General features: G+C 43.2%; 1 protein-coding gene across 2 annotated transcripts in view; it reads left to right on the top strand.

Annotated features, from left to right (window-relative positions):
- The window catches only part of lhfpl2a (LHFPL tetraspan subfamily member 2a), a 51,310-nt gene that overhangs the window by 784 nt on the left and 26,312 nt on the right, over positions 1-24,214 (top strand). Inside the window, exon 1 of one of the 2 annotated variants that reach the window (XM_083983437.1) lies at positions 5,898-6,098. The exons of the other annotated variant lie outside the window; for it this stretch is intronic. The gene's annotated coding sequence lies outside the window, so the exon portion shown is untranslated. Of the gene's footprint in view, positions 1-5,897; positions 6,099-24,214 lie in introns of those variants that run through there. 2 annotated transcript variants of the gene reach the window in all.

Here is a 24,214-nt window from a genome sequence, read left to right as displayed (position 1 = left end):
GATTTTTAGGCTGTGTTCACCTGAATTATTTATTCAGTCCCTGTTGTAACCATATGGTCGGCCCAAGGCGACTGCACGGTGCCAGTTATTTGCTTAAATTTTAAAAACCTAATCTTGGCCTTTTGTAACTTATTCTGTTGTTTTAAGGATATTTGGTTTCTAATTTCACCCAGAGTGACTGTATGAACTCATACAAGTGTATATGTGCTTTATATAAAACAAAAAAGACTATTTTCTACCAGAGTGGCTGTTAAATGGAATTTAAACTGGGATTTTGGTAATGGATGATGACCAGTGCACCGCATGATTACTTTATGTTTCTGAGAAAACACTTCCAACTCTGCTGAGGCTATAAATTTGTCGCTCGCTTGTACTGTTAGTTTACTCTGCAATCAAAACTCTGCACTTCGGGATGATGGGATTGCACATTTAATTAGACGCTGCCAACGCTTGGCATTCACCTAAAACCGAGGCCTGCGAGTTTCTCAGCTGCAGAGCTGCAGACCGCGTTTACACTTCTCATACTCGGGGTTGTGGTGAAGTGAACTAGCCTCCCCCTCCTCCTCCTCCTCCTCCTCCTCCTCCTCCCTGACAAATTATTCCATCTCCTCCTCCTCCTCCTCCTCCTCTACTCTCTCTGTCATTATGAGCCGTGGTGTCACGACTCCTCTTCTCCTTGTACTTTTTCAAAGGTGGTTTTTGGTGTGTTTTTCACACTTAATCCCGACCGCCCTGTGAAGTCTGCCTCACAGTGACAAACACACTCTTCTTCTCTCTGCTGAATCAACACAGCGGCTTCACCGTCGCTCTGACGTCGCCCCGACCCTCTCGCTCTGTTTTCTCAGCTGTGGAGAAGCAGCAGCGTGAGCCTCCAGAGAGATATGACAGTGTGAAGATATGACAACATGTCACCAGGCTGCAGGGCTCGTCTGCTACAAGTTAAAAACTCTGGGCTTCAGTTTAAGATTAAAAATAGAAAAGCTGTCATTTAAGAACTTAAGTATAAAAGCTATTTGTCAAACTTCTTTTGACATTAAGAGTCTCTTAAAAGTCGGAGAGCTGCAGAGGTCTGTGAAGATGGTTAAGAATAGATCCTTGATGGCTGCGATCTGCTTCTGTTCTCATCTGATGATGATAAAAATACCACAACATTAGCTCCAGCTGTATAATTCAGTTATTTCAATCTTATGATTTGCATTTGACAGGACGTAACACAAACTATATTTTCTTTCTCACACATTTCATCTTTACTGGTACGTTATAAATACACAAGATCGCACATGCTCAATAGTCTGGATCTGTGTCAGGAACTAAAGATGATTTAATCCAGACTTCAACATAACCTGACCCAGTATCCAACTCATGCAATTACCTCATCACCCCACTGTCAGGCCAGTAGCCTCACTTTGCCAGCTATTTTCTACAAATGTGAAATGGCATGTTATTCACCATGCACATTGTGAAAAGAGGTCAAATGTAAACAGATGTGCCCATTTTTAATTATTGTTGCATGACATGATTTGAGGTAAGAATAGGCTTCCTTAACTTCAGCATTTTAAGGGCTGGAGGATTGGAGGCTACGCCGGGGCTAGCTTGTTAGCAACTTAACTTTAATAGAAGGTAATAAGAAAACATTTATATTGCTTCATATCTATGGAGACTGGTGAGTTAAAGAGTGATATGGTTTAATAAATGCCTTAACTTGTTACATGGGAATGGAGGCTCTTTGCTTTCCATTTATGTGTCACTTAATTGCATCTCTTAGCTGAAAAACAACTTGCAAGATCCGGGTGTCCGAGCTCTCTTCTCTGCATACTGCAACACAAACGCGCCCCGTAACCCATCTCTTGTTTATGACAGATTAAACTACACAAATAGGCTATACACGTTGTAACATTGTATATGATATGTACTGTATCTACCACTCTATTGATTGATTTCTCGCCAGCTTCGTTGTAAACAAATGCACATGGCCAGGATGAGGGTTAGCAAAACAGCGGAAAAGCGTTCCTCTTTAAGAAATTAAGTTTGATGATGTAGGATGTCATCATCATCAAACTTCATTAGCATTGTTAGCATTAATAGCGGATGAACAGCTGCTAATGCTAACGATGGCTGTGTTGCAAAAACGTGCATATACGTATCACCTTTAATTTCCTTTTTTAAATTATTCCTGGAGATATTAAGCTTTAAAATGAAATTTGATACAGATATTTTATAGAGATAGGAGGTAGAGGAGAGGAGAAGGTTCTTCTGTCTAACAGTATTTTTTATGTTTGATAAATTCGGCCCACATGTTTTGACGGTGAGCACATGTGGGACACAGAGGCCGATGCCACCCTTGATTTTCCTCTCGGCTACGTCCACAAGGAGAGACTGAAGGTCTCTGCCGGTGAAGTGGGACAGGAATTCCAAACACGATTGTGTCTGAGCGTCTGCGTCTGCGCTGCTTGTGAAAACAGATTAAAATCATACTGACCAGTGCAGCCAGGAATGTGTTGAACCTTGAGCCTGAAGGGGGGGAAATCCGACAGCTCATCACACCTAACAAAAAAAAAAAGAAAAGTCCCTCATGGTGCAGGGAGAGACCACCACAGAGCATGACGTGATTAAAAAAGAAAAAAAAGAAAAGAAAAGTGGTGCAGATGACTTGAACAAAGCTGAGGAAGCTGTCTGAATAACAAAACAATGACGCTATAACAGAGGTGGAAGGAGTAAAAGTTCACGAGAATTAACAGTAAAATGTTATTAAATGATCAAAAGTACAAAAATACTCATAAGTAGAACGAATTTTCACCTGTACATGCAAGCAGCCTTTTCATGATAGCTCATCAATGTGGAGCTTGAACTGTTTTATTGGGTTAAGAGAATTACATAGGCCTGCAACAAATCCTCCTTTATTGAGGTTTTAATGTTCAATTTGTGTTGAAACAGTTTCAGAGAGATGTTGATTCAACTATAATATAATTTAAAACACCTGTGACTGTTTTATACCTAGTTGTCTCTCTAAAGATGAATTAATTATTGAGTATCTGTATTGATAGCCTATCCCACTTGATACTTGGTGGACGGTCGGTGGCACCAAATCATCTTTATTGATCGCTATTGGTTTCCTTCAGTGCAGAATCTAAAGGAAAATGTGTCCTGCAGGGTTTGCACAGATTTTTGGTGAATTTGTGTTTGTGTGTTTCTTTTAAATGTGTCCTAACACTGCATGCGTGGTAACCTTGTATCTCTGAATTTTCATTTTTCAAAAGGAAATGAAAACAAAGACATGAACACTGATGAATTCAATCACTCTAGATCTAGTGAGTCATTTTTATTTATATACGTAACTTCAACACCAACTCAACAGAAATTCAAAAAGAACTTACGGCACTTCTCAAATCAACCAGAGGAGGTTGAGACTTTCTCTTTCTAATGAGCCCCATCAACACTTTCATCCTGTCTCTACAATATCAATGTATAAATAAAGTTGTGTTTCTGTAAATAAAACATGCTCGCTTAAGTACACGACCACCAGAGATTTAAAGTCAGATCTCAAATGCATCATCTATGACCTCTGTAGCTCAAACTCGGTTTATTAGAGTAATCAGCCACGTATTAGAGGTAACTGGAGAATTTCTTCTGCACACTATTGTTCTTTCAGTCTGACCATCAACCCAAAGGTCACCGGGAGTAACAATGATCCCAGGAACTGGGTGGATAACATCAGGGCTGTTATTATTGTCAATAACTGCGGAGTTGTTTAGCCAGAAACTCCCCGACCAAGTCATGAGACTCCCCTTGTGTTTTCACTCCATTCAAGTCTCATTTGACTGACCAAGGAGCACAAATAAGAGGGCACCGAGGTCCTGGCACCAGTTGTTCGCCTCCCAGTCACAACACTCTCAAAATAGTCCATTCACGCTCGCTCAACTGTCGTGCAAACCGTACACGAACATACAAAAAGTTGTTGTTCGGCACTTGTTTCTGCACCTCCGCCTCACGCTGTCCTCTGCAAACCAGGCGCCATGTATTTCAATGGAGTTTAGGTTACAATAGAAGACTTCAGTTCAGACTGGGAATTGGGGAGATGGTGCATGCACAGACCCATGGACACATGTCTGGAAATAATGCTAAGTATGGCTTAGTTTCTGCTGTGCATAGCATATAGACAAACGTGTTGGACCTGAATAGACTGAGTCTTCAGTATGTGAGCAATCTGCAGCGGGTCTGTGGCTCAGCTGTTAACCCCCCCAAGGAAAAGGTTAAGACTCAGATCCAGAGAGAATTAGACGTGTAGGGAGCTCAAATGATCATGTAACACTCGACTTTTAACACTCGAGTGTGGTAGCCATACATACTGCTTGGCACCAGCTGCAGAATTTGCAGTGGTTGTGTTTTTTTTGTTTTTGTTATTACATAGTGATATATGAGTGAGGAACATGACCAAAGCTTCAGTGCAGTACGAGACCTTTATAGACAAAGCTTAAGGAGATCAGGTGAATTTGCAGGAGGAGCTTTAAGAAGAGATGATATGAGTTGATGAAGATAGAGAGGGTAACATCTGGTGGCTGGTTGCACCATCGAGGAACCAGAGTCTAGACTGAGTGACGGTCTGTGATTGGCAGCGATGCTAATGCCAGACGGTGCTGCACAAACAAATACAGCAGCTGAGAAGGGTCAAACTTCATCAACATTTTTCAGTTCTTGTGTGCATCAGGCTTGAATTACTTGACTGTTTATCTTTGGACAGTCTTAGAACCTCATCCCATTTCTGCCCTTTAGCCCCCCCCTCTCCTGTAGCCCCACCCCTCAGTGTCATGGCTGCACAAGCAACAGGAGAGTCACATTATCTGAAATTGAACTTAAATCCAGCAGCAGCAATTTGTTTTTCACTGTTTGTTTCTGATATTAGTGCAGATAATGATGTATTACGGCGTCATAGTGGTAATTGCCACCCTGTTGCAGGGTCATTTAAAGCTCTTTGTTTACCCTAATCCATATTAAAGGTGCTATTCAAACAAAGTGAAACCCCCGGTTGTCTTGTGTGAAATGCCACTGTGGAGGTCCAGAAGTTTCTCAAATGTGTGACACGATGTATTCATTCTTGAATTTATGCTTTTTCTTTTTCTTTTGTCTTTAATCTTTCTCAATTTTTTTTCTGCTTGACGATGAGATCTCTGAATGAATCTCTAATTAGAAAAGTCCCAGCTCTCCACTTCAGCTACACCCAATTAAACGCTTCTGAAATCAAACAAATTCCCATGATGTTCACATGGGAACCGTTCAGTTTGAGAAATACAGCCTTTCAAAGGCTTTTAATTTTTTTTTACGCCAACTCAAAATGGGCATTGCATTTCCAATACTCAGCTCTTTTGGTGAAGTTAGAGTGTTAAAATACTGAAGGTTTGAGGATAAACAAACATATTATTGAGCATGAGGTTTTAATTTGGATGCATGTGCCAAAGTGGAGCAGCTTAATCCATCCTATCATAATGCCTTATGTCTGAGAAGTTATGTCAGAGTAACTACTGCCTCCAGATGTTGGGTAACTGACTGTGTTATTGATTATGCAGATGTGTGACGCAGCAGCACAAACTGTATTGAACTTTATTTTTAATTCACCTTCTGCTCACCCACGTGCTATCTGAGCACACATAAAAGTGTCATTAAATAAATAATTTAGTCTCGTGCGTGCAGCAGGGGCAGCCCAGTGATTGGTGGGTGGGGGAGGGAGCTACCGGAGCGCAGTCACTCCCATCCCAACAGTAGTTAGGCTACGTCTGGGCGGAGGAGGAGGAGGAGGAGGAGGAGGAGGGGACGGAGCCAGCAGCCTGCAGCCGGAGCCGAAGCCGGAGTCAAAGCCAGAGCCAGCCATTCATTCTTCTGCGGTCCCGGGGAAAACGTGGAGGATGAAGAAGAGACAGTGAGGAGGGAGGAAGAAAAACCAAAGTCCGGATCGAGTCCGACAGCTTCAGCCTCAACCGCACAGAGCTCCGAGAGAAGACGCAGGAAGATCCGGCTGAAAAAAGAAGAACAAGAAGAAGGAGGAAAAAGAAAACTTTGTGGATTTCAGAGGCGTCGCTTCTAAATCGCACAGCCAGCATTTACACGTAAGTAGCTGCGGCTCCACAACGACACTGAAAGAAATCACCTCCTCTCTCTGTCTAAAGCTGTTACTGTACAGATTTCCCGACTGTGTGCTGATCTGCGCTGCAGAAACTTTCACTCGGAGTTTGAGACTGACTTTCATCCACTTTTCTCTTGAGTTGTGGGGTTTTTCTCCCGGTGCTCTGAGGGGGGAAAACTCGTGGCAGGGAAGCCGAGTAGACTGATGCTCTGCCTGGGCAAAGCAGCACACTGTGACCCCTTATGTGTTAGCAGCACTCATAAGTGCAGCGTTTTAAACCTAATTCCTCCTTAAAAGCAAGTTAAATTCATATGCATGGTGACTTAAATTCAATGCACGTGGTGTAAGTTGGACTCATGTAACCATCAGTCAATACAACATGATAGGAGGAAAAAAGCTGCAGATTTTCACATGTTTAAAGGCTTATAAATGAGTAATTAATACTAGAAACAGTTTAATCTTCACTAAGCATCAGTTGTAGTCTTTATTTCTGTACAAAATCCAACCCACCTTCTTTCTTTTATATATCTATTTTCTTACACCATGTGTAATAAGTCATTTTAAAGTGGAAAAGTTACTCGTATCAAACATTAAATCTCTTATATTGTCTCTTAATTGGCAGATAAAGGTGAAAAATGTGCAACCAAGTTTCCCACAGCTCAGTTTAGTGTTTTCACATGTGTTCTTATGCACAGCTAAAGCTCCAACACCTTGTTTGCTATCACATAAAGTGGCAGTAATTCTCACAGTTGACGAGGTGTTGTTTTGTATTTTTTCCCTCATGACTCATTTAACATTTTCTCCCAAGTTAAATTTTCCATAAAGACGCCTCATTAACCCCCGAACACCTGCTGATTTCTTTGCACAGGTCAGTCGACACGTTGAAGTTTCTGAGGTCTCTGTGGTCGTGACAAAAAAAAAGAAGGGGCGACACGACACAGATTCTTGTCTTTGTTTTTTCGTGTTGTGGTTCAGCAGTAAACCTGAGAACTGGTCTCACCTGTAAACCACTGTTTGTGTGTATGTGTGTGTGTGAAAGAGAAAGGTCTCCTGAGGGCAAACACCTTTTTCTATGTGAAGCCTTTGGACCACTGTGTAACCAGAGTCAGGGTCAGTGTGGTGTATTTTTGCATGAGGAAAGCCCTACTTTGCTTCCCCCCCCCCCCCCCCCCCCCCCCCACTCCCCTCCTCCTAACAATCAGTGATTTATTATTTTTTCCACGCGTGATTCTCTTTATTGCTGCAGATTTCATAGAAAGTGTTCGCGAGAAAGAGAGAGAGATGCTCAACGTTGTTCCAAACCTCAGTCACTGATTCATTGTGGTAGGAAACATCAGAGCCATACGATCTGTCTTTTTCCACGTGGATTCAGCTCCCGTTTTTCTGGTGCATTAACACTATACATGTCGCTATAGCTTCAGTCTGAATGTGCTAAAGTGTTGTCGACCAGCGTATTGTTGTCACTTAATTACCAGCTGTGGAGCAGCAGCAGCAGCAGCAGCAGCCACTGTGTGGTCTCGGTTATGAGTCTATATTCTGTAATTAGCTTGAGCCAATTTTGTAATTTCTCTGTTTTCCTTTTTTTTTTTTAAAGGGCACGCAACTGAGCTTCAGATGTTTAATGATGCTTATGTCATCACCGGGTGAGTGGCTGGGGATTAAAGATGGCGGTCGGGCTCGGTTCTTGGTGGAGTCCACTGTCAAAGGGTTTGCCAGTGGTTTGAGCTAATGTGCCAGTGCACGTGGTCCCTCAGGGCTCCGTGTTTGGCCCATTTAAGAAAAAAAAAAAGGGTTCATTCATTACGACCCTGCAGAGCGCTCCTCTTCCTCCGTTCAGGCCACAAGAAACGCAAAAGACTCTCTCTCCCTTGGCAGCCGGGCAGCGCAGATGCTTTGGAAAACTGCTTTAATGTCTCCCTAAACAGAATGGTAAACTTTCAAAGCATGGAAAAAATATTACCAGCCTCCCCCAACTTTTTTGCAGCCCGGTGGAAGCTGATGCAGCTGGCGATAGCTTTTAAAAAATAAAATAAAACAAAAGTTTCTTAGCTGCTGCTGCTGCTGCTGCTAACCCGTTCATGCTGACCACATCATCTGCCTTTTCGTGCTTTCTCCGGGCTTTGATGGGGCTGCGCTTTTGTCATTAATCCAGGATCCAGTTTATGGGATCGGTCAGTGTATTTCTCCTGGAGTGAGCGCTGTTTTCAGTGGACGATTTGATCTACATCTTCTCTCCGTGCGTTCGGATCCTAAATAAACACTCGCTTTTTATGAGTCTGTGAGCGTAAATATCGCTGAGTGGTCGTCTGCTGATGGAAATCAGACCTGGGCACTATCAGTGTGCGTCTGAAACCGGAGCCGGGTCCGTAGTGTCACCATGACCGGAGTGTGAAATCCACTAATTGAACTGCTGCTCCCGTGTCAGAGGTTAAACCCGACGACTCCGGCCGGCTGCGACCAACATCTGGAATACAGTTTGTTACAGCGAAAGCCCCCACTGTGGATTTCCTCTGTTGTAGATGGCCCTGATAACAAGACTGGTTTATTTGCACCATATTTCTTCAGACTACTGTAACTGTTGCACTTGTACACGAAGCAGCAACATCTGTTTTTGACCATCAGTGTTTTTTTTTTTCCTCCTCTACCTTCTTCCTCTTCTCTGGCATTATTCCGGCCCCACAGTGTTTCTTTTGTCTCTCTGTGAGTGTGGTCAATAAAAACCTTCAACAGGAGCATCCAGGAAGTTCTCTAATGAAACCAACACATCAATTTTTTTTGTTTTTTTTGAAGGAATACGCGTCTAGTTGCACTAAAGATTGTTTATTTGGCCATAAAATTGACGTAATGCGAGGAAGGACAGTCTTAAAATTCAGACAAATCTTAACTGGGTCACATTACGTTATAAGGTTTTTCCGTTCCAAGCTTCTAAAAGCAGAGTTTCTGAGTGAATTAAAAGCAGCCGTGTGTCCGAGCTGGTTCTCGTTTATGAAGCTGCTGATCTGGAGAGGGCTTATTGTTCATGAACGCTTTCCTTTTTGTTTGTATGAATCAGGGATGTCACTTTAAAGAAAGAACAAAAAAATGATGTTCAAATAACTCGAAGCTAACCCGTAATTAGGTCAGATGAATTCAAACCCAGCCCCACGTAGCCAGCTGCGTCCTCTGAAACGACATTGTTGAATTCATGTTGTTTCGTTTATTTGCGGTGCCTCCGCTGCCTCTACATCAGAGTCGGAGTCAGCAAACAGTCTTAAAACTCTTTATCCGCAATTATTCATCCGCAAAGCTTCCACACTAGTTTTCTTAATGTTCCATCAGCAAAGAAAACAGCAGTAGCCTAGCGCAGCAGTCAGCTGACGGTGCACGAAGCATTTAACCCTCGTCACTGCTGCTAATCTGAACAGATCATTACAGACTTTACAACTCTTTCAATCAAAAGATAAAAGTTTCAATGGAAAGTGACAACATCTGGGGAGCTTTGTGGAGCATATATTGTGATTAATTGAAGGATTTCTGTTGCAGAGAGACAGGAAGTTGAGACTGAAGAGAAAAAGTTACATAACATGGGGTAGGACTCAGAACCTGGACCACTGCTGTAAAGATGGTTCATTAGGTCAGCCAGTCCTTTGTATTTACCAATAAATAACGGATTACGACTGATTTAATGTTTAACAAAGCTTTAAATGTCTGTTTGTTAAAGATTAATCCGGCTGTAATGAGGCTGTTTCTCTTCTGCTGCTTCACTCTGACATCTGCTCTCAACCACAGCTGCAGATCTTCATCATGTTAGTGTCTGAGACTGAGGCCTAACCCAACGGTTAGGGACGGACATTCAAGTACGAAATGAGACACAACTAGTAAACCATTATACGACATCATCTGAATCATAATTCATTGATATCGGGCACCAGTTAAATATGTAAAAACATGACACCCGCGCAAATCAGCAACAATGATGTGATGTTGCTGGAGATCTTTTATGAAAACTTTATTATGAAGGACAGGGTCGTGATATACGGGAACAAGATTGAATTTAGCATAAATGGTATGTATTCTGGTGTATTCTGGGAAAACTGTCACAACCCTGTGTTTGTAGTGTGGTAATGGAAAAACGTTGTTTAAAGGGCTGTTACAACAGAATCAGGATGCTCCTACCCCTGATGTGAAGGTGTAGAAATGAGATCAGACCTTCAGCTCCGGTTGTTACTGAACCACCTCCACCTCAGCTCTTCACGTGTTGCATCAGCTTCTGGGACCAACTTCAGATGTTTCATGTTGCGTCTCGAAGTTAAAGGGATAGTTCAACATTTTGGCAAATTGGCCCATTGCCATAATCCCTATAGTCATAGCAGTAGGTTCGTTACCTTTAATTGTCGGTGCAAGCTATTTTTAGAACGGAGGCTAATAGGATTTCTTGGTTTCCCTCATCAAACTCATCAAATACACAATCCAACAACTCCAAAACACTCTTGTGGACAAAATGTGACCTGCACATTCACCACGCTATGAGATAATAACAGAACGTTACGAGACAGAGTTGTTTTTGAGGCAAATGCAGAGACTGCTTGCCCAAAAACTGCCCCTGACGGGAACGTGCATCAGCGGTTTTGTATGAATTTACTTAGAAAACAAGCTATTTTTAGATCAGCGGAGCAGAGCGGCAAGCTTCTCAGAGCTACGCTACGGAGGCTAAAGGGATTTCTTGGTTTCCCTCATCAAACTCATCAAATACACAATCCAACAACTCCAAAACGCTCTGGTGGACAAGTTGTGACCTAAAGTTGATCGAGGCCTGAGCTGCGTCACCTCCATGTGAAATGTGACAACGTCCAGCAGCCTTTACACACACCCTCACCCTGACCTTTCCCATGTGACCTCCTGGTTCTGGTCTCCTCTGCAAGTCTCCGATTCGATTGATACACTATACACAGCTAAAACCTTCTTGGTCTCTCTCTGCCCCCCCCCCCCCCCCCCTCCCTCCCACCCTGCCCCTCCATGCCACAGTGTGGGGTAGTCATGCACGCTGATTAGATTAGGCAGCGCTGGAGCTAATCACCCCTCACTCCTCTCTCCTGCTATTCTTCACTTGCCTGCTGCATTTTAACTGCAGCTTTCTCCGTCCTGGGGGCCAACTCCCCCCACCCCCCCACCCCCCTCCACTCCATTCCACTCCCACCCTGTGCCTCCCAGGGATGAGCCCTCTCCTGGGGAGGGGAGGGGGGGGGTTACATCTCTCTCCAGCAGCTCTCCATCCTGCTCTGTACTCAGAAACCCCAGCAGGGTGGGGTCCTGGGGCAGTAACAAAGCCCTCGGCCCACACTTGCCCCCTCTGTCAATAGAGGCCTGACTGTCGGCCTGTGTGGAACGTAACCCCCCCCTCCCCAGCCCCCCTCCCCGAGGAAGAAAGAGATGTCCAGAGGGAGTGAATGACTTGTGGAGGGCCAGGAGAGGAGAGGAGAGGAGAGGAGAGGAGTGGGGGGTCAGGACCCTCCTGTCGGGTGAAATGAGGAGAAAGAATCTGCAGCGGGTTTTGTTCCTTTGTGGCGAGCTTTAGTTTTTTTTGGTGGGGTGGAGGGGGTGAAGGGGGGGGGGGTCAGTCTCGGGGGAATGCGCGGCAGACAGACGGACGGAGGGCTCTGCAGCTGCATGGCCTCCAGCGCTTCATCTCGTCCCTCAGCAACTACAGGCTCATTAAACTCTGACGGTCGTGTCCAACTCTGGAGTCCAGGTCTCGGGGACATCTCCTGTTTACCTCCCTGCCCATCCGCCCCCCCCCCCTTCCCCTTCTCCCCCCTCCCCTCTTTTACTCTTTTACTGGCAAACATTACATCAGACATGTTTGAATATTGATTGAGTTGGAAGTGGAGTCGCTCAGGGACTTAGACCCCCCCTCACACACACACACAGCTGTATGTTAATGATGAAAGGTTACGACCCGCCACAATAGGCCGTCTGTGTGTGTAACGTGCGATAAGGCGGTATCATATGCTCAGTTTTGGCTGAGGTCATGGAACAGGCTTTAAGCTATATGAGTGAGATTGCATTGTGTTTGTGTCGCAGCTGAAACTCATAATTCGCTTTTGCATTCCACTTCATATCAGAGAGAGAGAAAACAATGACTACAAAGAGACGGAGACCGGGGATTTATCACCAGGGGCTGCAACTAATTATTATATCCTCCATTAATCAGTATGTTTATTTATATATTCACCACTCAGGAGAATGCTCACTAATTGGCGTGTCATATCTTGTTTGTTGAAGCTGTGCACACTCGTAAATGTGGAAATTAGACGCTCAGAGAGACACCAAGTGTGGGTTGATACACGGTGACATAAAACTGAGTAAAACAGTGACTTCTCATGTTAAATAAAGGGATAGTTCAACATTTTGGCAAATTGGCCCATTGCCATAAACCCTATAGTCTTAGCTAGTAGGTTCATTATCTTTAATTGTTGGTGCAAGCTATTTTTAGAACGGTGGAGCAGAGCTGTGAGCTGCTCAGAGCTATGCTACGGAGGCTCATGGGAGTTTCCAACAACTCCAAAACGCTCTGGTGGACAAGTTGTGACCTGCACATTCACCACGCTATGAGATAATAACAGAACGTTACGAGACGGAGTTGTTTTAGAGGTAAATGCAGAGACTGCTTGCTGAAAAACTGTCCCTGAAGGCAACACGCATCAACAGTTTTGCATGTATTTACCTCGAAAACAACTCGGTCTCGTAACGTTCTGTTATTATCTCATAGCGTGGGGAATGTGCAGGTCACAACTTGTCCACCAGAGAGTTTTGGAGTTGTTGGATTTGGTGAGTTTGATGAGGGAAACCAAGAAATCCCAGCAGCAGCTTACGGCTCTGCTCCGCTGATCTAAAAATAGCTTGCACCGACAATTAAAGGTAACACACCTACTCCTAAAACTATAGGGATTATGGCAATGGGCCAATTTGCCAAAATGTTGAACTATCCCTTCAAAGAAAGTGGAAGCAGTATTTTATATTGCAACTTGGGAAAACTGGATTTGTAGTTAGATAACATAAGGTTAATGTAATTTATGTTCCTCTATATATCTGTTACATATTGTAGCAGCTGATTCCCCATCTAGTGCCACCTGATCTAAAATCAATCAACCCACCAAGTCCCGTCTATTCCGTGGGAACGTTCGATCATCTTGTTCCATTCAGTCAGAAAAATCCCAGTCTGGCTCCGGTCACACTGGTCAAACTGAACCATTTCAGTTTCCCTTTCCCTTTCCCTCTGTTCTCGTGCAGCAGAGAAACCCTCCAGCTGCTCCAGAGTCCAGAGTCCCAGATTACTCACCACCAGAGATGTGATTCCCCATGTTTGGGTTTTGGTTTCACCAGCACCATGGAAACCCTATTTTGGTTTGGACTGGCAGAGCGTCACCGGTCATTATCACCGCTGCAGCGCAGTAACCCGGAGCTGCCGCGGGACCGGCAGCCATAAGGCTCTCTCTGTCTTTGTCCACTTCCTGCATGGGCAGATCTAGTCTTAATAAAGGTGACTCACTCTAAATATAAGGCAGCAGGTCACTTTGCTTTGACTTTGTCCCGACTGTACTCGCACTAAATGACCGTTTGCCTTCCTGTCGCTTTTCCGCTCGCACATGTTACATCTGCAGCTTGTGCTGACAGCCGGCGGTCAAAGAGGTTTTCAGATCCTTTTATTTAAAGAAAACGACCAACACCACACCCTAAAAATAAACCGCTGCAGTGAAAGTGAAAGGTTTGAATTGGAAATTTTACTGAAGTTAAATTATTATAATCTGGAAAATTGACTTTTAGTATTAATGCAGAACAAATGTCCCCTGTGACAGTTTAAGTTTATGATGTTATGTGTGTTGTAACTTTAGATTATTAGTCATTCAAGTTCAACAGTGTGATTATTGATGATGTCATTGTAGATCAATGTCCTTGATCAATGTTTTTTCATGATCTAGCTGCACTGTTAAAGATAAAGTTGAGTCAAATAGATTCACTTGAAAGTAACATATAATAATGGGAATAGAGGTGAAAGCTGAGAGTTAGATCTGGATAAAATCTAAGTTTAGGCTTTTGTTAACACAACCCAGTTTGGCTCCTGAGCTTATAGACCAGGGGTGTCAAACGTGCAGCCCGAGGGCCAAAACTGGCCCGGCAGGGGGTCCAATCTGGCCCTCAGAATGAATTTGCCATGTGAAGAGGCAGAAGAGGCATAATATTGTTGAAATTGCACATGTATTTTTATCAAGAAATTTCAGATTGTTCATAATATGTTTTGTAAAAGAATAGTTCTTTAACTGTAAACGTCTTATAATACAATATTATTTTTATTTATAGCTTATCATGCTATTATTTTTACTGGTCCAGCCCACTTGAGATCCAATTGTGCTGTTTGTGGCCCCTGAACTAAAATGAGTTTGACACCCCTGTTGTAGATGATCAAGCAAATTAGTGGCTGATATATCTATACATACCGGTATATTTTAGGGGCCATATTGCCATTTTAGGGGCGGAGTTTATTGTTGACTGAACATCTCCATTAATCTTCAGTGTGAAAGTCCGGGGTCACTGAGGTGGATTGACCAGGTGAGGGTGACTGCTCAGCTAAGACATACTGGGATAATGTTTCACCACCTGTGGGACCACACGGGGTCCGGCTACTACGACCCAGCCCCCCACCCCCTTTCAAAAAGAAAAAAAGCTCCAGACGAGCTGATTCTAACGCGGGTTAATTGAATTTATCCGGCGTTTACCAGGTTGGTTTTCCTTAAAACCCACAGCCTTGTCAACAGATGCATCCTGTTTGGAGCTGATCTCAGGTCTGATCAGCACTGATGTGGCTCCGCTAAAAGTAAACACAGACACAGTTTCAGGTTCAGCTCAAAGACATCCAGCTCTCTCTTTCTCTCTCTCTCTCTTCTAACTCGCTGTCTGAAGTGAGTTTGTTTGTTCTGAGGAAGCATCTTTGCAGCAACAGTTCACTGCGGTCGTGAAGCTTCTCCTCCCGCAATCAGACTGTTTATATTTTCATGCAAAACTGAGAGCTACTGTTTCATATATTTTTTTCCCCTGCTCCATCTCCTCCCCCTCTTCTTATTGACCTTTGCTTTGACTCGTCCCAAATCCTTTTGTTGAACGTGCATACTTGCTTTGGAGAAGAGAAGGAGTAAAAAAAAAAAAAAAAGAATGCAGGGAATGAGGCATTTCTTTGTTTGCTGTTGTCATTTGGGGGCGGCCCTCCACAGCTAAGTGGTATTTGCCATCTGAAAACAGCAGGGATTACGCCGTCACTCACCGCGTGGAGAGAGGGAGAGGGAGAGGGAGAGTAAACACAGGCACGAGAAAAGTGAATCATGGAGAGCGGTAATAATAGTGGAGGGAGACAGGAAACAGACATGAAGGAAAACAAGTTTCAGAGAGAAAGAAAGAGGGAGAGAGAGATGAAAAGAGGGAAGGAGAGCAAAGAGCAGACAACTTCAGACAGAGAGGAAGAAAAGAAAAGAGAAAAGGTGAAGCTTTTTGTTTCACAATTAAGTGAAGCCGCCCTGGGTCAGACATCTGTGATCCATCTCCCAGGGGCAGAAGTCTGGAGATGACTTCGCTCTCCCCCTCCCCCTGGTTTCTCCCCTACCATCTCCACCAGCTCACGTCTCCATGGCGGCTCCTCCTCCTCCTCCTCCCCCTCCTCTGACCTTCATCTGTCACTTTACCCAGGAGAGCTGCAGTCAACACAGATAACTGAAGAAATATAAGAAGATAATCTCCGTACTGAAGTGGATTTGGAAACAGTTTTGTTTTTCTCTTTGCACTTTTGCGAAGTTGAAGTTTCCCCACATTGAGATTTCCCCACCACTGATACAAAACAAAAATCCAGTGTGAATCGCACACTTGGTCATTTGATGTGTTTAGATTTGAATGGTAGCGTCATTAAAAACAATCTAATGAGGTTTTTAGCTGCCCTTAAAACTCAGATATACCTTCCTAGTTGATTAAAACACTTAATTTAGAAGTTGAACATGATGAAGTAAGCCGACTGCTGACTGCATGGAGCTACTGAGGCTAATGAGACAAATCTGGACATGACGTCCTGTCTTTATTAGGGAGTATGAAGCTTTTCCTAAACCATTAATAGACATGGGAAAACCTTTTCAAGCATGTCTGATGTCATTTTATAACTTTAAATGTGTGACTGTGTCTTTTAGTCTGGTCCCTTGTCTCTCCTCCCTCTTCCCAAAGTAAAACTCACAGCTTTGACTTTGTAGAGTTGTAGCCTATACAAGGTTAATACGTCCACCACGACCGAGTTATTGTTACTTATAGAAGAAACATTTAGCTGTAACGTTCTGGTTGAATTACAATGCACTTGAATCAATATTGGCACTGACGCAAATCCATCGGTTCATCAGACTGTTAAACATTAACCATTTTCTAGTTGCTTAAACAGTCATAAAAGTAAGAGCATGAAGAGTAAAACTTAACATTTATGCTCTGTTCTGCTCTGAAGGGGCACAAAACACACTTTCTCATAGTAAGTGGTCAGCTTGTAAGTGTGTAACGCTGAAAACACCTGACTCTGACTGTTGACATTGCTCAGTTCAGACAGTTTAATAGCAGGCGCACACTTAAACCAGATTATGTAAACACTTAGACGATCTTATCGGCTCCTCACCGGTGGTTGTGCGCCCATTTAAAGAAGCCGTTATGCGCCCGTTAACTTGCACAACCATTATCAGATTCCTGCGAGCCAACGGCCTGTGACGCTGAATGGGAATCTCCCATCACGACAGGTTCAGAGAGGAGAGAGACGACGCCTCCCTGTTCTCTACTACGACACGACGATGCCATTTGAATTTGAACATGAGCGCCTAATACAGGGAGGATAATGTGTGTGTGGCCCGTTAACGTCTGTCATCACGTCTGGAGGAGACTTGGCCTGCGTCCAGTCCAGAGAAATAACCCTCCTGTCCACATCAGAGAGCTTTTAATACACCTGTCTTTTATCATAGAGAGAGAGCGCAGTGATGACATCACCACCTCCCATTAAACAGAGCAGCACACACACCAGCTAAAAGTCAGTTAAAGGTCGTTATTATTTTAATCCCGTTTTCCTTTTTTGACTCTGTATGTGTTTTTTTTTCTCCTTTTTCTTCTTAAAGGGATAGTTCACTCAAAATTGAAATTTCACTCATTATCTACTCACCCTCATGTCGACTAAGGGCTGGGAGAAATTTCAGAGTCCTCCGTGCCTTCTTGGAGTTACAGCGGGGCTCAGCGCAGCACTGCATGTCCATATGACGTTAGCAAACGGGGCTACAAACAAGCTTAAAACATATACTTATTTAATTTTTTTCGGAACAATTTCTCATGTTGGGGCTTCAATATAAGAAGGACATTACAGACGAGCACTATGGAGGTATTTGGATGTTTTTTGGTGTGCCTTTTTGGACGAAGAAAAGTGAACTCAGTTCGCTACCGTCATATGGACATGCAGTGCTGCGCTGACCCCCCCTGTAACTCAGAGAAGGCACGGAGGACTCTGAAACTTCTCCCAACCCTTAGTCGACATGAGGGTGAGTAGATAAATTTCAATTTTGAGTGAACTATTCCTTTAATAAGGATCATGAAGAGCGACCCTCTGCAGCCATCTGTTGTGTTTCACATTGAGCTAACAGACTAATCACTGCAAGGTGATGTCATCCTGTGTGCGGTCTGTGGTTTACAGGCACAGACACACACATACATGTACACATGCATGCACATTGCAGGCACACATACACAAAAGAGGAAATTGGATAGAGTGTGGATAATCTTTGCATTAGTGCAGAGTGTGTAATCAGCGTCAGCCTGAGGGAGTAAAACACACCTTGTGTTTTTACTTTACAGCCCCAGTTCCTTTTTAATGGTCCTGCTTGTGCTGCGGTGTTAAGTGTTTTTATGTGGGAGGAGAAACAGGGTGTGTGTGTGTCTGTGTCGGAGGAATTAGGAGCAAACTGAGGAGATGGAGTGTGACATCATCCAAAAAAGCAGGATAAAGTCACACGGGATCAATTTTCATGTGCCAGGGTAAAAAACCGTTATAGGCTATTTCTCTGTGTCTGTGTTTGAATCATCTGCCGTAACGGACGGACGTTAATGGAGTTCAACACCTACAGTTGTAACCGCATGTGACTTCCTCAGCCAAGCAGCGCATCATTAACCAATCAAATCAGATTGTGTGGTTTTTTTAAAAGGAAAAACGACCAGCACATTCATTCTTTATTGTGTGTAGGCTTTAACGTCCAGCCTGGAAAGTTTACACACTCCAGTAACCCCCTCCCGGCCCGGCCAACGTTCCCATTAGGTTTGCCAAAAACATCAGTTAGTCTTCATCATCAAAGCCTTTTCTCTTCTAACGTTAAAACTGGAAACTGTTTAAAGTGTGTGAGCCAAACAGCCAAACAGGATTACGTAGGAATCATCTGTCGTTTTGATTTACAGTACTCAGACAGAGCAATACTTATTTATTTATGTCTCCTGCTGCATGGATCATCAGCTGGTGAGGGTGCCAGGATCACTTCGCTTTAGCTTCAACCTTATGTTCGGTATGAATCCATCAAGTTAATATTTATCTCAAGCTGTCTGATTCCAGGTCTGTCATCTGGGCTTGGGCCTCCACGATGCTCATGTTTTGGCTCTAAAACCCTCAGCAAGCTCTTCTTTCATAGTTTTCTTGACATCATTTTTTAAAAAGTCGCTCAGATTTCGTCTCACATCCTGTTTAAAGTTTCTTGATTAGCCACATCAACTTCTCCTGCTGCTTCGTCGTTGGCACCGTTTCCTGGATTGTGTTCATTTTCTCATCCACCTCATGACTCCTTATGACTAATTTCCTTCCTTTCATACATAAGTTGAACTGACTTTTAATGTTGTTTAACTTTACCAGTAGGTACCATCAGGTCCATCTTGCTGTAGAGCCACAGAAAACCCCATCATAGTGATATTTAGGACATATTTTCACAAATAAGTGCTGGGTGACAGCATTTGTAAACATCTCATATCATCTACATTTGCATAATTAGCTTGTTGTCGTCTTTGCAGGTGTCAGAAATTGAACGTTTGCAGCCAGAGATGAGAAATCTGCTTTGGTTTACTTCTATTTAAAGTTATTGCTGCATTGTTTATAAAGGTTTCAGTGGTAAATCTGACATCTGGCAGCAAAAGGATGTTGGGCTCAGTGAACAGTCTGCCGGACACACACTGTCTTGGTCGGTCGATGCATTGTTTCAGTCGGCAGGCCGAAGCGGAAGCTGCACAGGCTACAGAAACCCGACGGTTTTTCCTCTTCTCTTTGAAGAGCTCCTGGCAGGGCTTTCAAAGCCCCTCTGTCTCAACGCTGGCTCCTAAATATAATGTGTGGTGAATGTAATCCAGCTGCCCAGCTGAGCGGGAACAGACAGCGCTTATTATTCTCAACAACAATAATTGCTTTTATTTATCCTTTTCATGTTTTGCTCTCTTTTGTTGTTGTTGTGCATTCCTGACATTTCACGTGACAAAGTGGAGATCTCGTCGTAGCGTACTGTACGAGCCGCCGAGCTGAACAGTAGTGAAAAAATATTAGCTCTGTTGTATGATACTGAATCCACTGTGCTGCCACTGAGCGGTTTCTGTGGTGCTGATGCAGCAACAGTTTGCTAGTCCTGTAAAAATGTTCCAGTGACACAGACTAAACACACACACACACACACACACACACACACACACACACACACACACACACACACACACACACACACACACACACACACACACACACACACACACACACACACACACACACACAGGCTGCTGAGTGCAATGATGAAGTCATTGTTGGTCAAGTCTGTTTTGTATTGTAGAATAGACAGCAGCTGTAATGGCCATTCAGTCCCAGCCTTAAGATTAGAGAGTGTGGGGGGGGGGGGGGGGGGGGGGGGGGGGGGGGGGGGGGGGGGGGGGCTTTTATATAACCCAGTTTACACTGACAAAGTGTATTGTGTTTCTGTGCGCTCCAGAAACAGATGTTCCCACATGGTTAACAACTGTAAATCCAGTTTTTACTGCTCACCGTACTTTAGATAAACATGTTGTATTTGACCTTTTACATCAGACAGGTGAGGTGCACTTTCCACCGTCTCTCTTTCTTTGCAGCAGCTCCAGCGCTCTTTAAATATTTGGTCTATGAACAACACGGCGCAGCAGTGCAGCGATGATGATGAGCCGCGTGAGGAAACCGCCAGCGCCTGCCTCCGTCGGTTAGCACCTGTGCTGTGGATGTTCGCCTGAGGGCCGTGCGCGGCTCCTGAGCTGGTTGTTTTAACGAGAGTGCTTTTTGTTCAGTCTCACATGCCTCTCATTACTGCTCACAAGAGTAAGGAGGAGGATGGAGAGAGCATTGGAGAAATGAACACAAAACACATGGAGATGCTTCTGATTCATCTTCTTCTTCTATTTCTTTGCTGCCAGATACAATATCACCGCTTGATGTTTCACAGCCTTTGATAGATGCAACCTTTGATTTGGGTTAAGCAGCGTTGCCAGCCTTGGCCTCTGCATGTGCAGCCACAAAACACTTAAAAGTAGTTTCAAGTAGCCTCTCGTTTTTTTTTTTTTTTGCTTCTCCTCATAATGTCTCTGTTAAACATGAAGCTGCAGCCAGGAGCTGGTTATGAAGGCCAGAGGTAGAGGAAACAGCTCAATATGTAAGTTTATATGATTTGAACTTTATTGTTTCTCCAGATTCATTTACTTTTGATTGACTGTCTATTAATTGATTTTTTTTTTTTTTCACGTCTGGACCATAGACTGTAAAAAGAAGGTCTGGACCCATCAGCCCATTGTAGCTAATACAATTAGTATTAGGCTTGAAGTGTTGTGAGTTCAGCACATCAAACTTTTTTTTTTTTTTTACTCATCAATAGCTGCTTCCAGAGGTGGAAATAATTAACCTGTTGTTTTTTCCCCTGTTCTTATCACCTCTTATCTTATTTTCTTCCACTTATAGGCCTATTAGCAAGCTGACAGGCTAGCACAGAGCAAAGACGTAGGCCTATCTCTCCTTTAGGATGTATATTATGTTATATTATATTATATTATATATTTTTAACCTTTTGTAGGCTAACTCATGTGTTTAACACCACCACAGCTCAAGCTCTTGCTGGTAAGTATGCTGTTAAAGCTAATGAGGGGGCTAGCTAATAGCAACAGAGACGTAGCCTACAAACTGCTACTTTAAGTATTACAACTTGTTGCCTATAATAAAAAAAAAGTTAAACATGTTACATATAGCCTCATGTGAAATCACAATTTAATATTTTGACATTTGTTATATATGAAACAAAAAAAGCTACAACATGTCAATGAGGTTTAACAGTATGCTAGGCTAACTGCGTTCCCCTGTTTGTTTCTGGTCTTCATACTAAGCTAAGCTAAGCTAACTGCGTTTTTGGCTGTAGCGTCGGATATACAGTAAGTGTTTATTGATCTTCTTCGTCTTGACTCTGGGCAGGAAAGCACATAAGCGTAGTTCCTACTCCTTTCAATGTTAACAACCCCAACCCACACACTTCCCCTCCATCCAGCGCCCCTGTTCTCAAAGCCCTTAAATACTATAAGAAAGACCCTTTTGTGGTGGGGCCTGGCAGCAGTGAATGTACCAACAGGCATCTCCCCCCTCCTCAATATCCCCTCATAATAGCCTGCCCCCAGCTGTGGAAAGGTTCAACAGCTGAGCTTCAAACACCAGCATCCAACACTGGCCCTAACTAAGAGGTATTCCCAACTTTAATGCATGTTAGGGGCTTTTTTCCCCCCCTCATTGGCATCGCTTTAAGGTGCCAGAATAGTAGCTGGATTGTGATGCTTGAGGGAAATCCCCCTCAGCTGTGGCAAGTTGTGGACCCACTTCTGTAATTGGAAATTGCTCAAACAGAATTTACACTGCCGAAGGGTTTAAGTGAGGACAAAACATGTTTTTTCGTTCTTAAAACCACAAATATCTTCTTATGGATCAATATTTTAAATAAAGCAGTAGATAATTTACAACAAGGGACCTTTTAAAACAAACTCCTGTCCTTATCTAATGGGAAAAAAGGCAGGTGAGATGCCTACAAGTCTGTATACTTAATTAGACTGTCAAAATATGAGGGTTTAGTATTAATAAGCAGCAATCTTGGTTTATTTTTTAGTGTGAAAATGTAATTCAGTGAAGGTGCCTTGATTCAGAGGCCTGCTGCTGTATGGGTGGTATGTTGTTTATTAGCATATGGAAGCAGTAAAGCTGCTCTGGGAATTGTATTAGTTCAAGATTATACTCGAGTTTTTGTGGCAAAATGCTGCTTGTTTTCCCACTGTTCATAAACTCGATGCCAGTGTTGATTGTACCTTATTTGATTATGTTCAATTTCCTTATCAGACTTTCGCGTCACGTAAAAACAAACACAGACCTCCAGGCTCCCCCTTTTTGTCCACACCTGCTGCCGTAGGCCGGATCAGGTTCAGAGTGATGTAAGAGTTTGGACTGAGCGGGTTTCAGTTGTTTGGTCGTTTATTGTTTGTGAGGAAGGATGGATAGATGGATGTTTTTTGTGTTTTGCTTCAGGAGGAGGTGGAGGTTTTACTGTGCTGAAGTAGAGTCCACATGTTCAACCCTCCTCATTTATTAACTCTGTCCTGACTCATTTTTTCTTCTTCCTGTGAGACTAAATGACAATTACTGCAGTTGGAGAAAGTGTAGAAGCCAAAATACAAACAATGCAGTTCACAAAATATCAGCCATAATTTATCATTCAACCTTCAACTTTCAGATAACTTTATGTAGCTATAGGAACTTGTGTAAATGTTTGTTATTAACAATAATCGTGCTCACCCACCCAGGATAATGGTCAGTGAAGCTGTAAAAGAAAGACGTAATAGATAAAAAGCTGATAAAATGTCCAGTAAAATAAAATAAAAAAGTAGTTTTAAAATGAGAAGATCAACTGTTTAAAAGTCTGACAGATTTGGGCGTGTGTATTGTATAGTGGCGTTAATCAATATGCAAATATCAGCTTAACAAACAGCTGATTCTTCTTCATGCAGGACGTGCAGTCATTGTTGCACTGCTGCAGGTCATAAAGTGAGATTCTCAAGGTATCAAAAACACCACAAAACAATGACTTTAACGGAAAATATTTGGATTTGATAGGATTTATGTTGTCAGTAGTCCTGCAGGCATCTCACAGTTGTGTTTTTGACTTTGATGAAGTGTAATAGTGTGAAAAAAAAACCCATCGTGAAACCAGAAAATAGAGAATTTAAATGTCTTCCTTATGGTTTCTGATTTGCTTAAAATAAACTGCAGGATAAGTGATTTATAAAGCAGATGTTGAAAGTGCTGTGCTGCGTTCACGTCATGTAGATTAAAACCGTAACGTGTGAGAAGCCGCGTGGGAAAAAAAAACCTTACACATCATGTTGGAATAACGGCTTCACACACATGCACCATCGTCATCAAAATGAATCCAGCATTGAATCCACCTTTTTTTTTCTTTCTTTTTTTTTTCTTTTTTTACAGTTGCCTTTAGAGTCACAAAGAGGAGCAATAACAACAGACCATGTAAGACAGGGTTGTGAATGAAAGATTTGATAAGGGATTTGTCGACCTCGCAGCTCAACTAATCTGTTTATTTTAGCAAAGTTGGAGCCGGAACTGAAATGGAAACGGCTTGTGAAGTTCATCCTTACGTGTGTGTGTGTGTGTGTGTGTGTGTGTGTGTGTGTGTGTGTGTGTGTGTGTGTGTGTGTGTGTGTGTGTGTGTGTGTGTGTGTGTGTGTGTGTGTGTGTGTGTGTGTGTGTGTGTGTGTGTGTGTGTCCCTGAGGCCACTGTAGTGATCACCCAATGATAGATTTAGTGCATCGTCCGTCACATGTCAGTCATATATCTAACACCGAGCTCCGCCTTCAGCTTCCTGTGGAGATAAACTCCAAACCTCCATCTACTCTGCTCCATTAATCCCACTGTGCTGCTGCTGCTGCTGCTGCGTTGTGTCGTCTTTACTGTTTCCTCCAAAACTTCTCCAATCCTGTTAATGTGGCGCCTA

Source organism: Trachurus trachurus (genome assembly GCF_905171665.1).
Source record: "Trachurus trachurus genome assembly, chromosome: 12".
NCBI lineage: Eukaryota > Metazoa > Chordata > Actinopteri > Carangiformes > Carangidae > Trachurus > Trachurus trachurus.
This window is presented reverse-complemented; position numbering and strand designations above follow the sequence as displayed.